A 13,233-nucleotide genomic window follows, 5' to 3' on the forward strand; every position below is an offset into this window, starting at 1 on the left:
TATTACAAGTGTAGAAAGTGGTGAAATGGTGACACAAAGGCTTAAATGCAAGACGCTCTTGATCAAAACCATGACAGATTAGGACTAGAGACATGCTGCTCACCTCTGCCCTCCTAGGTAGGTACTTCTTGTTTTTGAATTAAGGACTGTCCATAAAAATGTCACTGTATGAGATGCATTTACTGAACAGTAAACCAACATTTCATAAGCAACCCCAGAATGCTTTACAAGAAGCATCAACAAGAAGGCCACTTAACAACTCTGGTTACTTATCTAATGCACATGTTAATATACTAACATCACATCTGGGCAGGGCCCTCAAAGGGCCTATGTGGGGACTGGCCACTTCAGGCCTGACTTCAGTGAGAACGATTAAGTTTTGGAACAGTCGAACACTTCTTAAGTCTTACTTGCATCAAGTAATTGTCCATACTGGTCACGGTTGTTTTTTAATTCGGAATTATTCAGAATTAAATAATTCGGAATTAAAGTATTCTCCTTCGCGTTTACATGGAAATGGTAATTCCAAATTGAGGTTTACATGGAAAACACGTTTAATCGCCTTTATTCAATTCCGCTTAAGGTGGGGATGTTAAGGGTTCTGATTGGACAGGGGGCGAACGTGACATATATATGTCTACCAGAAGAAAACAAACTAAAAAGGTCCACATTTTTATGCTTCAGTCCATCCATTCTTTTCATTATATCCATATCTTCTAAGGCTCTTATTAAATAAACAGTTACGGCTCGAGTCCAACGCTTGCTTCGGGCAGCCATCCTGGAATATGTGCCCGCTAGTGCGGAATATGTGCGTCATCACGACAGGACAAGGGAACAAGGGGTGGTAATGCACCAAAGTGATGGATGCCAACCGCCGTAAAACCTAAGATGAAGAAGAAGAAGAAGACAAGGGAACGAGCATGCGCAAAATGACCGGAATTAATTTAAAGCAGAATGAAGGTATACATGATCGAGGAATTATTCGATTCGGATTTAAAATCAGAATAAACCAGCCACTTACTTCGGATTCAAGTTTAATTCGGAATGGTCATTTTCATTCGGAAATAGGTGTTTACAAGGTCATTTTCAATCTTTTTAAAGAGGATTTGATTTTGATTGTGAATTAAAGGGGAATTAAAGCTCTCATGTAAACGTAGCCATTGACAACAAGAAGTGTGCTGTCCTTCAGTTCTTCAGTATCAGCCACTGGTCTCTGTCATTATGCTGTTAAATCAAAGGAGCGTTGCTTTACTCCAGTGACATACAAACAATGTGACTGCAACCTTGTTCCTCATAAGGTGGCATGTTTGGTTTGACTCCCTGATCAGATTACACTTTATAAGCAAGGACAAGCAGACAGAGTTAGAACACACGTCTTGTGACTGTCTGCAGACTCATGGATACACACTTTACAGCTAATTAAACCTGCTGTGCATCAAAGACAGGCAACATGCTGTGCAGAGAGATCTGTTTTGTCTTTGCTTATGATGTGGATAATATTCAACATGTTTGATATTTGTCACTGTATTTGAAGAAGCTTTGGCAAGAAATTCAGATCAGCTTTTTAAAGATTTCGCAAACAGATCTAGAGCTGTTTTTTTGTCTAAGAGCCAGTGCATTACAAAATGTGTTTGAATTAAACAAAAACATGTTCAATGAGGCTTCTGCAGCATAATCTGTGCTTGATTTTGTTATGAAGTGCTGTTGTTTTTATTAACAGCTCAGCCTATCCTGTGCAGCACAAATGTAGCTGCTGGATAACCAGCTGGATAAGAGAAACAGCACGTGCATGACTGAACATGTCTGATAAAATACATTCATTTATTCAGCCCACATGGACAGAAAAATTACCAGGCCGATGCTTTCTGAAACAGTGTTAGCCCTGCTCCTGAAAGCCTACCAGGCAGCTTGTCGTCCACGCTGTGTGGCTCTAATGTGTAAAGCCAATGACACAAACACGGGATCACACAGCTGAGAGGAGGAAGATGGAGGAGATTTAAAGGATGACAGCAAGGAGAGCATAGCTCAAAGGACCAGGTGAAGGATAAATACAGCCAGACTCACTTTTTATCTCTCTATCTTGATAGCTTGCAAAGTTGTATTATGCTGTGTTATGATCGGACTTTTGTTAACACTCAAAGCTGTCATCAATCCAAAGTGCCAAACTTCTGTTTGTCTGCATCTAAAAAACAAAAGCCATGCTGATGCTGTTTACAAGGGGACCCTGGGCAGAGACTTACATTTTTAATGGATGCAGGGTGTGAACAGTGAGCCTGCTGCTGCGTGATGCATTGGAATGGACACAAGAACTATTGCTTAGCAAAAATATGCCTTCATGATGTATACAGTTAATGGACGATGATAGAATAGTGGTGGATGAAGATGGTATAAATTCTAAGAAGCTACAATATGGGGCAAGGTCACTACAAGGTCAGGCATATTTGACAAAAAAATCCTTACATGCATTCTGTAAATATTGTGCAAACAAGCAGGAGTCTCATTCACTTCAGCACCTGGACAGGTGGAGGTGGGTCCTCTTAGAAAAGGACCAGCAACACGCAAAGTATTATATATCTGGACAAAAGTATTTGGCCACACCTAAATGGTATTAGAAAGTGGAACAACAGCAACTCAGCCACAAAGTGGAAGACTGTAAAATCCCAGAATGTGCTAAAGTCACCAATGCTTTTGCTGATTCCATAGCTGAAGAGGTCTGAACTTCCACTGGCATTAACAGAAACTGTGCAGCAGAAACTTCAAGAATGGGTTTCCAAGCCTCACATCACCAAGTCCAACGCAAGGTGTGGGATGGAATGGAATAAAGCATAGGGGGAGGGTCTGTCAGTCAGTTACAGGCTGTTCTACAATCACATCATGCTGCCCAGATAGAGCATAATATAGAGCAGGGGTGTCAAACTCAAGGCCCGGGGGCAAAATCTGGCCCGTGGTACATTTATACCTGGCCCACAAGATCATATATATTTTAATTATAACTGCCCTGCCAGTATGAGGTCTGCAGACATCCTCCAGTATAAAAATGTAAACTTAACCTCAATGATTTGAAATATCCTTAAATGTGAAAAAGTAAAGAGTAAAAATAAGTATAACTACATTTTATATATACTATATATTACTATAAATATTACTTTTTTCTAACATTTTGACCTTTTAGATTCATAATCTTAAATTGTAATTCATATTTTGACCTTTTAAACTTATGATTTACAATTTTATTTCATAATCTGACACTTAAAACCCATGTTTTGAATGTTATCTCATATTTTGACCCTTAATACTCATTATTTTGTATTCTATCTTGTATTTTGACTGTTAAAACTCATGATTTACAATTTTATCTCATAATTTGGTCTTTAAAGCATATTATTTTCAATTTTATCACATATTTGGACATTAAAAACTTGTGATTTTACTTTTATTCTCATATTTTGACCTTAAAAACTAATGATTTCCAGTTTTACCTCATAATTCAACCTTTAAAACTAATTATTTTGAACTTTATCTCATATTTAAACCTTTAAATTTCATGATTTCGGCTTTTATCTCATATACTTGCCTTTTAAAAACATGTTTTCGACTTTTGATTTCAGGTTCTGACCTTTTGAACTAATAAATTTGACCGTGTTAGGCTCTCAGGTTCGGCCAAAATTCAGAATCAGGCCCCTGCTGTGATTGAGTTTGACACCCCTGACCTAAAAGCATCCTTGAGATGTACATAGAGATGAATGTACAGTCAACTAAAAAACACAATGCCTCTGGCCCTTGTTATTGCTGGCATTATTGAATACTTGTAACTGCAAGAGCAGCAAATAATTAGACCAGTGGTTCTCAACCTTTTCAGCCTGCGGCCCCCAAAATAAAGGTGTCAGAGACCGGGGACCCCTACTGTGCCTGAAGGTGTTTGAACACAGCCATGCACGTTCTGGAATAGTCATGTGCAAACAAGGCTGCCCATAAGGGGGGTTAAAGGGGAGAGCTTTCTGGAGCCCTGCCAAACTGGGGGACCAGGGAGGTCAGCAAAATCATAGTCCACTGTAAAGTTAAGCAGTGATATCCATAATTTTAACTCAAATAATAACCACTCTTATCAAATAAACATTTTTTAATTCTGTTGTGCCATAGTGAGGAGCTTACTTCACCATGTAAATCCCTTTGCTTAAAAACAGAAATAAAATGGGTTGGAAATAGCAAAAATAGGTGGGAAAGATGATGAAATGTGTTTTGAAACTAGCAAAAATGAGTTACAAGCGGCAAAATTAAATAAAAGTGGCAAAAATAAGCAAAAAATTAGAAAAATGGGTTAAAGTGGCAAAAACAGGCAGAAAAATTAGTAGAGTAGGATTAAAATATGGCCAATATGAGTTTAAAGTGGCAAAAATGGGTTAACTGAGGCAGAGAAATAGGCAGCAATGGGTTAAACTGACAAAAAATGGGCACAATTAACAGTAAATTGTGGTTAAAATGGGTTAAAATGGGCAAAAAGTGGTTAACAGAGGCAATAATGGGTCGAAAGAGGCAATAATATGCAGAAAGTGGCAACATTTGGTTTAAAAGTGTCAAAAACAGGCAGAAAAAAGTTGGTGGAAAGGATTTAAAATGGATAAAAATGGGTTTTAATCGGCAAAAATGTTTTAAAATTAGTGGGAAAAATGAAAACAACACAAACAAAAATATTCTGTTTTTTTTTTAAGGCATCTGGAGACCCCCTCTCAGTGTCTCGTGACCCCAAGGTTTAGAATCACTGTTTTAGACAACCTGGGATGAATGATATATACTGGGTTGTTTTAATAATCAAGCGGATCATGAACGTTTCCCTGCTCATTCGTGACAGTTTCTAATTATTATCTCCAAAATGTGTCAATCTGGAGCCAAACTGAGCAGCAGAGATAATAGCATTAACAGTCATGGATGCAGGGAGAGGCCAGTTCAGAGAACAATACTTAACCCAAGAAGTGAACGCAGCCCCAGCTCCATCCAAACGGGGCTCATGTGATTTGCCTGCCTGAAGCCTTTGAGCCTTGCTTATTGTTGAGTTTAATGCATGGCTGTTTCCTGACACTTGAGCTGAGAGTGAGCGCTCTGACAACTGTGCACCAACGGCCTGCTAGTTCAAAAATGAGAAAGAGAAACCAAGCAAAGAATGTTAAAACTGTAAACTGGCTTTTCTAATACTGTATAAAACTATTTAAAAAATCATAATGATAATGGTATTTCATAATCTGCTCAGGATATTTGTTGTCATCACTGAAGTGAAGATGAAATGTGTATAAAAATGAACAGCCTTTGGCAGAGAACAGACATTAAAACTAGGCCAACCCTGTGTTTTCATTTGTTGTGACATTTAATTTGACACGTTCCGCATACCAGGAAGCCCTGAGACCACACTGGAAACAGGCTGGATGTTTGTGAATGTCCATCTGTCCCCCGCGGTCCCAGCAGACTCTTCAAACGGACCAAAACTAAGAGGGAGGGGACTCAGGGGATGCTGTCACCTGCCACTGCCAGCTGGCGGCACACGTTTGTTTTTCCACTTTAAAGCTCAGCCGTCATCTGCACCTGCAGTTCGTCGTGATGCGAGCTGAGCTTTTATGCCTTCGTTTTATGGGAGCTTGATTAATGACAGCAAATTATCTTTAACTTTCCAAAAGATATCTGAAAGAGTGCAAGTTAAGGCCTGATGTCTAAATGATAAACATGAACAGCTAGCATGGTCTTTGTCTTCACATGGGACTTGGAGCAAGTTGTTCACCATCTGATTAAGAGACATGATACCTAAACATGACTCATATTAACAAGTTAGACAGCTAACAGCTCTCCTGTGCTGTAGTTCCTGAATAGGCTCACCTGTAGAAGCTCAGAAATCTAGACCTAGAGCATGAGGAGCAGAGTTTAACAAGGAAAACAGCCGGTCTGTCTGGGGAACTGAAGTGTTATTTGAATCATGATAATTTACAGACATCTCCTGTTGCCCCCCCTTGGGCTACAAACCCTGTACCTACTCTATATTTACTTTATAGACTAATCAGACAGCTGATTTGAGGGCACTGACATCTTGCAAGTGCAGTGGCATCACATCACGTATTGCTGTCTGCTGACTGTGACAGCAGCAACCATAGATTATAAATGTACAACAGCTGCTGATAAGGGTGCCTTAACCAGTGATCTTAGTATTATTTAGATCTTACATTGAACAACTTGCATGCATAATAGAGGAAAAACCCATCTCAGGAACTGATCAAACAATCTCAAACATACAATCCTTGCTCGGCAAATAAATGCACGTATATACTTTCACATTGTTTCAGACTCTGCTCTTCATAATTATGTCATTCAGATTATATTGCAATGCATGCTTACATATGCCTGTGCATGCATGCAATGCACCCACCTTCTATAAACACTTAACTGGCCACTTTACTAGGTACACCTTTGTTCTAGTTCTTTATGGCATACTTTCAACAAGGTGCTAGAAACATTCCTCAGATATTTTGGTCAACTGCAGATTTGTTGGCTGCACATCCATGGTGCTAATCTCCCTTCCACCACATCCCAAACGTGCTCTATTGGATTGAGATCTGGTGACTGTGGAGGCCATTGGAGTACAGTGAAGTCATGATATGAGCTGTGTGACATGGTGCAATATCCTGCTGGAAGCAGCCATCAGAAGATGGGTACACAGTGGATATAAAGGGATGGACATGGCTAGCAACAATACTCAGGTAGACTGTGGCATTTAAATAATGCTTAAATGGTACTAAGGGGTCCAAAGTGTTCCAAGAAAATATCACAACAGCATTTCACCACTACCACCAGCCTGGCCCGTTGATCCGAGGCAGGATGGATCCATGCTTTCTTGTTATTTACACCAAATTCTGACTCTACCATCTGAAAGTTACAGCCAAAAATCTCGTATTTCACCAATGTTAGCAACACACGGGTGGATAAAAATACTCTTTGCACTGAGATTAACACTCTGATCATACTGATTTGTATGCAAATGTTCAAATTTTAAGTTCAGTTTTGTAATTCAATGCTATAAAAGGATGCATGACAGTATTTGCAGGACTAAGCAAGGCAACAACCCTAAAAATTGATTGTTTTGTATGCATGGTGTGTCCCTGGTTAATAGTGTTGTAGTACTCGAAAACGGTCTTGGTCAAAATGTGGTCTTGAGACCAGTCTCAAGACCACATTTTGAATGTCTTGGTCTTGTCTTGGACTCAAGAGCATTTTTACTTGGTCTTGTCTTGGTCTCGAACTGGCCGGTCTCTGGATTTTCCATTAAGATCAGTCAACACCAGCACTGATCTGCTATCCATTGACTCCATTAAGGTGATAATAAGGAGAAGCACTTGCTAAAACAACAAATAGCTACACCTGTAAAAACTCAGACATCAAGCCATCATATTTTCAGTCAGAAATACAACTGAACCCTTACTTTATGCCTCATTCACCTGACAAATCTACATAAACATCTAATTTTCAGATATTTAAAATAATTCAGGACTGGTCAGTTGCTTTTGAATACATACAAGGATTTATTTTTTACAAGAAGTTAGTTGACCAAATTTGTTAAGTTCTGAGATTTTTGCATGTTGTGCTTTGAACGAGTTGCAGACAGCTTGTTTTTATCTGTCATATTTATTATAAAGAAAACTAAAATTAAAGACAGAATGCTCTTTAACTGTTTAACTTTGTTTTTTTTAAAATAGATTTTTATGGTCTTGGTCTTGTCTCGGTCTCAGGCTTGTCGCAATCTCGGTCTCAACTTGATCTCAACCCCCAGAAGTCTTGGTCTTGTCTCCGTGCACTCTGGTCTTGGGCAAGTCTTGGTCTCAAATAGTGTGGTCTTGAGTACAATGGTACTGGTTAACCTATTTGTTCAAAGCTGAACAAAAGTGGCACATCATACCAAGCTAGAGACTGGAAACACATCCTAGAATTAGTTTGTCATAAATGCATTACCTGGTTAAATAAATTAAAGGTGACAGTATCTTAGCTCTTTAGGGTGTTAATGGTCTCCTCCGTTTAAACAGCTAACACATCGGAAATGTCAAGGAGCAAATGTTTAAAACAGCTGCTCCTACCGCCCCCATTATTGCCACCGATTTTGTCCTTCAGTCTCAAACCATCTGTTGCGTTTCTACGAGCATGTGGACGAGAAATTTGGTCCCAGCAGTCAAAGTATTCAAAGATTTCATGGCGTGCACTTAACTCTGATTTATTTTAAGTCCTGTGACGAGCAAACACGCTGCAGCTTCTTGATTTTTGCAGCCGAGAAGTGCTGAAGTTCAGGCAAAAAGGCTATTATATTGGAGGCACCTCCATTAAAAACATGATTCATTGCATGTGAGCTTGGATTTCGTGTTGTCCTAATCCATTTAGGAGTTCTATTTCAAAAGTAAGTGGTAGTGATGAGTTACTGGGCATTTTAGAAGTCAAACACCATTACAAGGGTTTAGATTTCACAGTGACAAAGGTTACACACTCATAAATGCTCCAGGATGATTTACACTGTGCTGCTGTGCCAGGGTGCTTCTTTTTATCAGAGCAGAAAATAAACCCAGGAGTCATTTCTCTCTGCTTTATTGCCCTCTGTCTTCTTGTTTGGTAGAGATTTCTTATTTGCGTATCCACAGCAGAAGAAGAGAGGGATTTCTGAGCTTCAAGTTGCCACCAACAGCTCAGAAGATTTGTCACTCTCTGCAGGTCGCCCTCTCTGCGTCTTACCGCCCGAGTGTAACATTCCAAGATCTGCCCTCAGATTAATTTTAGCTTCACAAGTCAGCTACTTCCAGCCTTGTGAATCCATCCCGGCTTGGGTTGCTCCCTCAGACTGACTCGGAGCCCCATTTTGAGGCCCTGAAGAACAACATGAGAACTCCAAGCAGGAATGACTGAGTGACTAAATGAGAAGTAACTGACTATGCAACAAAAACCTTGTGGACTCATCCCTATGTATTGAGAAGAGGAAATGATGGACTGGCAGTCCTTTAAATCAGTGGTTCTTTAGTGGTCCGGGGTCAGGACCCATCACCACCGCCTTAATAATGAATCTCAACGCATATTTCGTACTATTTTCAATCCTAACCAAGTGTTTATAATGAAAATGGGCCAATTTGGACTTGAGAAGATGTGATAAAACAAAGAGATGGAGACATATCCTTCAAAATAAAAGCATGTCAAAGACATTTTTTTCCAATTGAAGATGGTTTTGAGACACACTTTTGGGTCCCAATCCACCAATTGACAACCAAGGCTTGAACTAAAGGTTCAAATGTTACAACTAGGCCAAGAAAATCAGTCCAGCTAGCCAAGCTACACTAGCTTCACTGTTCATTAAGAGAGGATATCCAGAGGGGAAATAAAGATTTGGACTGTATCAAGATACACATCACTGATGTCTGGTCAGAGTGCCAAACCAGACAGAGATGAGAAAAAAATTATGACACGCCAATGAGAGCCATGATAATCATACTCAGGCCCAAAGAATGATGGCGGATTGTGACGACGTAACCTTGCAAAGCGGATGGATTCCCCAGATTCCATGTCCGTCACCAGGCAAATCCACCGTGCAAAGCTCCCAAAGACAGGTCTGGCCAGTCAGTGGCGTTCAAGGAGAATGAGGCAGTGTGATTAAATTATACTGTGAGCCATTAGCAATGGTTGCCTCCAGTGTGGTGGTTAGCTTGGACACAGCTGTAGTACAGCAGCACTAAAAGCTCCTCATGATTGTTTTCACTCTTCTGCCGAGCAGTTTTGGTATGAGTTTGCAAATGTTACGGGTAGGACTGAGTTGTACTATAAGCTGGTGTATGCAATGGCTACTGCCATAGTAACAATTACCTTAGATGTAGCTGTAGGAAAGCAGCAGTTCAATCCGACCCCAACCACATTTCCTTATTAAAGCAAGAGCAAAGAGCCACACCAAAAACTTCTCTTTGCAGAGAAGATGTTTTTATACTTCTTCAGATATGAATTCTAGCCACTGATAATCTTCACCGTTCAAACACTGTGGTAGAGCTGGCTCAGCTTTGGTTAGCATCGAAGATCTGCATGTCTGCTTCTTCATTCTGTCTTGTTGCTCTGACTGGCCCGGACAGACCGAAAAATGATGTGAGGTTATCGGGATACTATATACTAAATCATTACTTTACGGTAATAAGGAAAGCCTAAGGCAGGGGAGGAAGCAGCACAAACCCCAAAGCAGAGCAGGCATCAATGACAACTGAATGGCACTGTTTGAGTCAGAAACAGAATAAAGGAGGAGCTGGGGTGGAAGAGGGTTGCAAGAAAAGCTTGGAGAGAGCGGCAGAACGCGGCCAGGCAAGAGCAGTTTAAGCAGGGAAGCATGAAAGCCATTAGCCAGTGGCATGCTTACAGCAAATCAGCTGATGAGTGCTTGCGTGAGATCAGCTGATCTCAGTTATGGCAGCACTCAAACTAACGCTATACACTTTATTTGAAGACTCACAAGGCAAAAAGACAATTATTTCTGGGTTTTTGCGCCACGGGCGGGACTGCTCTGACTGAGCAACTTCACTCATGGTGCAAAAGTGTCCAATGCCCAAAGGCATTATGGGAAAACTGCAGATTAAGAAAGGACTTTCAAAAATTTGAGTACAATGACAGTAAGTACTTAAAATGACTGAGTACTGTTGAGTCTACATAACTCGTTTTAACAAACTTCAACTGTTAAGTCTGACAGTGAAGAACCAGTTCAGAAATTTTAAGAATTAGGACTTTTTTTTTAGTGTTCTTAAAATATATGGATTTAGGGTTAATTAGGATAACACCTTCATCATACTTCACTCCTAGGCATGTTTTAAACAAATTAGTAATTTTTTTCTGATCTTAAATCTTAATTAGCTAAAATTTGAAATAAATATGTTATTATTTCTTATATTAAATGTATTAACTATTTTGTTGTAGGAGGTTCAATTTTAGGTAGTTTGGTTTGCAAAATATTCGGTATTATCTTCCTATTTTAACCCATTTGAATACTTATTCTGGCCTGATTATTTCTACATTAACGATCTTATTTTGAGATTATTTATCAGGCAAAATTACATATAATTCCAGATGGATTATTTCACTAGTTTTAAGCAATTGTCTCCTCAAATTTTGTCTTTATATCTTGTATTTGGCTCCCTTTTTCTATTTTGCAGAACACTTATTTATCCTCCGGTAATCTTAGTAAGTTTCTTATTGGTTACTAGGGCTGAACAATTTGTGAAAATAATCAAATTAAATTTTCTTTATCTGATATTGCGATTGTGATTTTTTATTTTTTTTTTGCAATTATTTTTAGGTTCCTCATCTTATGCATTATTCAACAAACATAAATGATAAATCATTCTATATTATAAACGACACAATATTAGATCAATTAAACTACAGATGAAAGATTTGATTCATAAACAGGAAAAGTAGGATTTATTAGTTGAGGAACTATTCGGACAAAAAGACACTTGTATATATGTACAATGTGTAGAGCACAGAATATCTTCTGCAAAACAAATTAACAAATCAGTATTTTTGACACATTTCAGGTTTTAAAAAAAAAAAAATCACAGAGCACTACCTGAGATTTGAAAATTGCAACAGGCCATATTGCAAGTTAACCTAATTTGCCATTAATTGTCAAGCCCTGTTGGTTACCTAGTAAAATTTGATGTAGATTAACTAACACTTAACTCATTTCTTCCCTTAGTTAAGCAGCAGTTAGTTGACAACCCTGGTCAGCACTGCTGCCCATCAGACTGCATGGTTCACTTGTAGGGACCACTACTAATGGTTCACCTGGGATTTCTCCATTGAGTACCCAACAGGGCACAGGTATCTTGAGTTTATATTAAAGTTACTGATATGTTAGCTAACTTTGCCCATTTTTGTGTTTCTTTTTGTGAAGCATTACCATTCTAAACAGCAAAAATGTCTGCCTTGAACCGCTGCAGAGCACTAATGCAAAAAACCATGAAGGAGCAACAAGTGGAGCTGCCTTTAATGACTGTTTTAGGAGGGTCATGGCAGTAAAAAAGACAATTTTGGACACACAGGTAACTTTTTCCACTACTTAAAAGAGACAGCTCTCAGTAATGAAGACACAGTTTAATCCTGTGAGAGCACAAATGTCACTTATCACACTAGTGGACCTTGACTGGAAGTGGGAGAGCAAATTTAACCTTCCTTTAGACTCTGCAGCCCACTGAGAAAACCTCCCCAAATCCCTTGTCACGATTTAGCAGCACAGAGATGGACAGCTTAACTCACCCACATTCCAGACTGACAGCTTCATTTCTAGAGAATTCCCAAGTTTAAAATTCAAGAAATAGAGCCATCAAAATAAAATAAAATCCAACAGTTGGCCCATGCACACGTTTCATCCTGCAGCTTTTTTAACACAAATCCATCGTCCCAAACAAAAAGCACTGGAACACCGAAACAGAAAGCCTGGAGAGAAATACGACTGCGTGGATCCCCCCAGCATGCCCTCAGGACTCCCCCTAAAACCCCCAACAGACACAGAGAGAGACAGAGGGAGGCAGCCTCACACCTACCTTCACAGAAGCGCAGTGCTGAAGCCCCTAGGCGAGGCAGATCCTGCAGTTAGAAACCAGAGAAAGTTGGTCCTCTTTTTTTCTTAACCCCCCTCCTCTCTCTCTCTCTCTCTCTCCCTCTCTCTCTCTCTCTCTCTCCCTCTCTCTCTCTCTCGCGCTCTCTCCTGTACGTCAGGCCTCGGGGCTGCTATGCTGAGACAGGCATACTGACGAACAGCACTTTGAGAAGTCAGCATTTTATTATTTTGGCTGTGGGGGAGAGGAGGGGGGAACAGAGAGTCATATATAGAGGAGGGGGTTAGAGAAGTGGGGCATGAACTCGTTTACTCATCAGTCATTCAATTAAAAGTGAAAACAGTCAGAAAGAAAGAGGACGAGGACATCTGCTGGTGTAAATGAGTTATGACACATGTCTAAACATTTCTACAACTTAAGCTCTTTTTGCTAATTATTTCAGAGTTCCTTAAAACCAAATTTAACTGCATTTAAAAGATATAATGCACATTCATTTGCATCTCTTTAAAGCACTTTTTGAAGCATTAAATGCTTAGATTATGCTAAATCCTCAGAATGGGCATGTATTGCACTTTTCTATACGTCTAAATACTTTGGCCACTAATTCAGAATTCCCCTTTCACTGCTGTGCAGACGACAC

General features: G+C 39.6%; 1 protein-coding gene across 1 annotated transcript in view; it reads right to left on the bottom strand.

The window, feature by feature from the left end:
* tmod4 (tropomodulin 4 (muscle)) overlaps positions 1-12,764 on the bottom strand; it is a 34,552-nt gene extending 21,788 nt beyond the window's left edge. Inside the window, exon 1 of the mRNA XM_041793027.1 lies at positions 12,579-12,764. The gene's annotated coding sequence lies outside the window, so the exon portion shown is untranslated. The remainder of the gene's footprint in view (positions 1-12,578) is intronic.
* Positions 12,765-13,233: the final 469 nt, after the last annotated feature.

Source organism: Cheilinus undulatus, linkage group 8 (assembly GCF_018320785.1).
Source record: "Cheilinus undulatus linkage group 8, ASM1832078v1, whole genome shotgun sequence".
Taxonomy (NCBI): domain Eukaryota; kingdom Metazoa; phylum Chordata; class Actinopteri; order Labriformes; family Labridae; genus Cheilinus; species Cheilinus undulatus.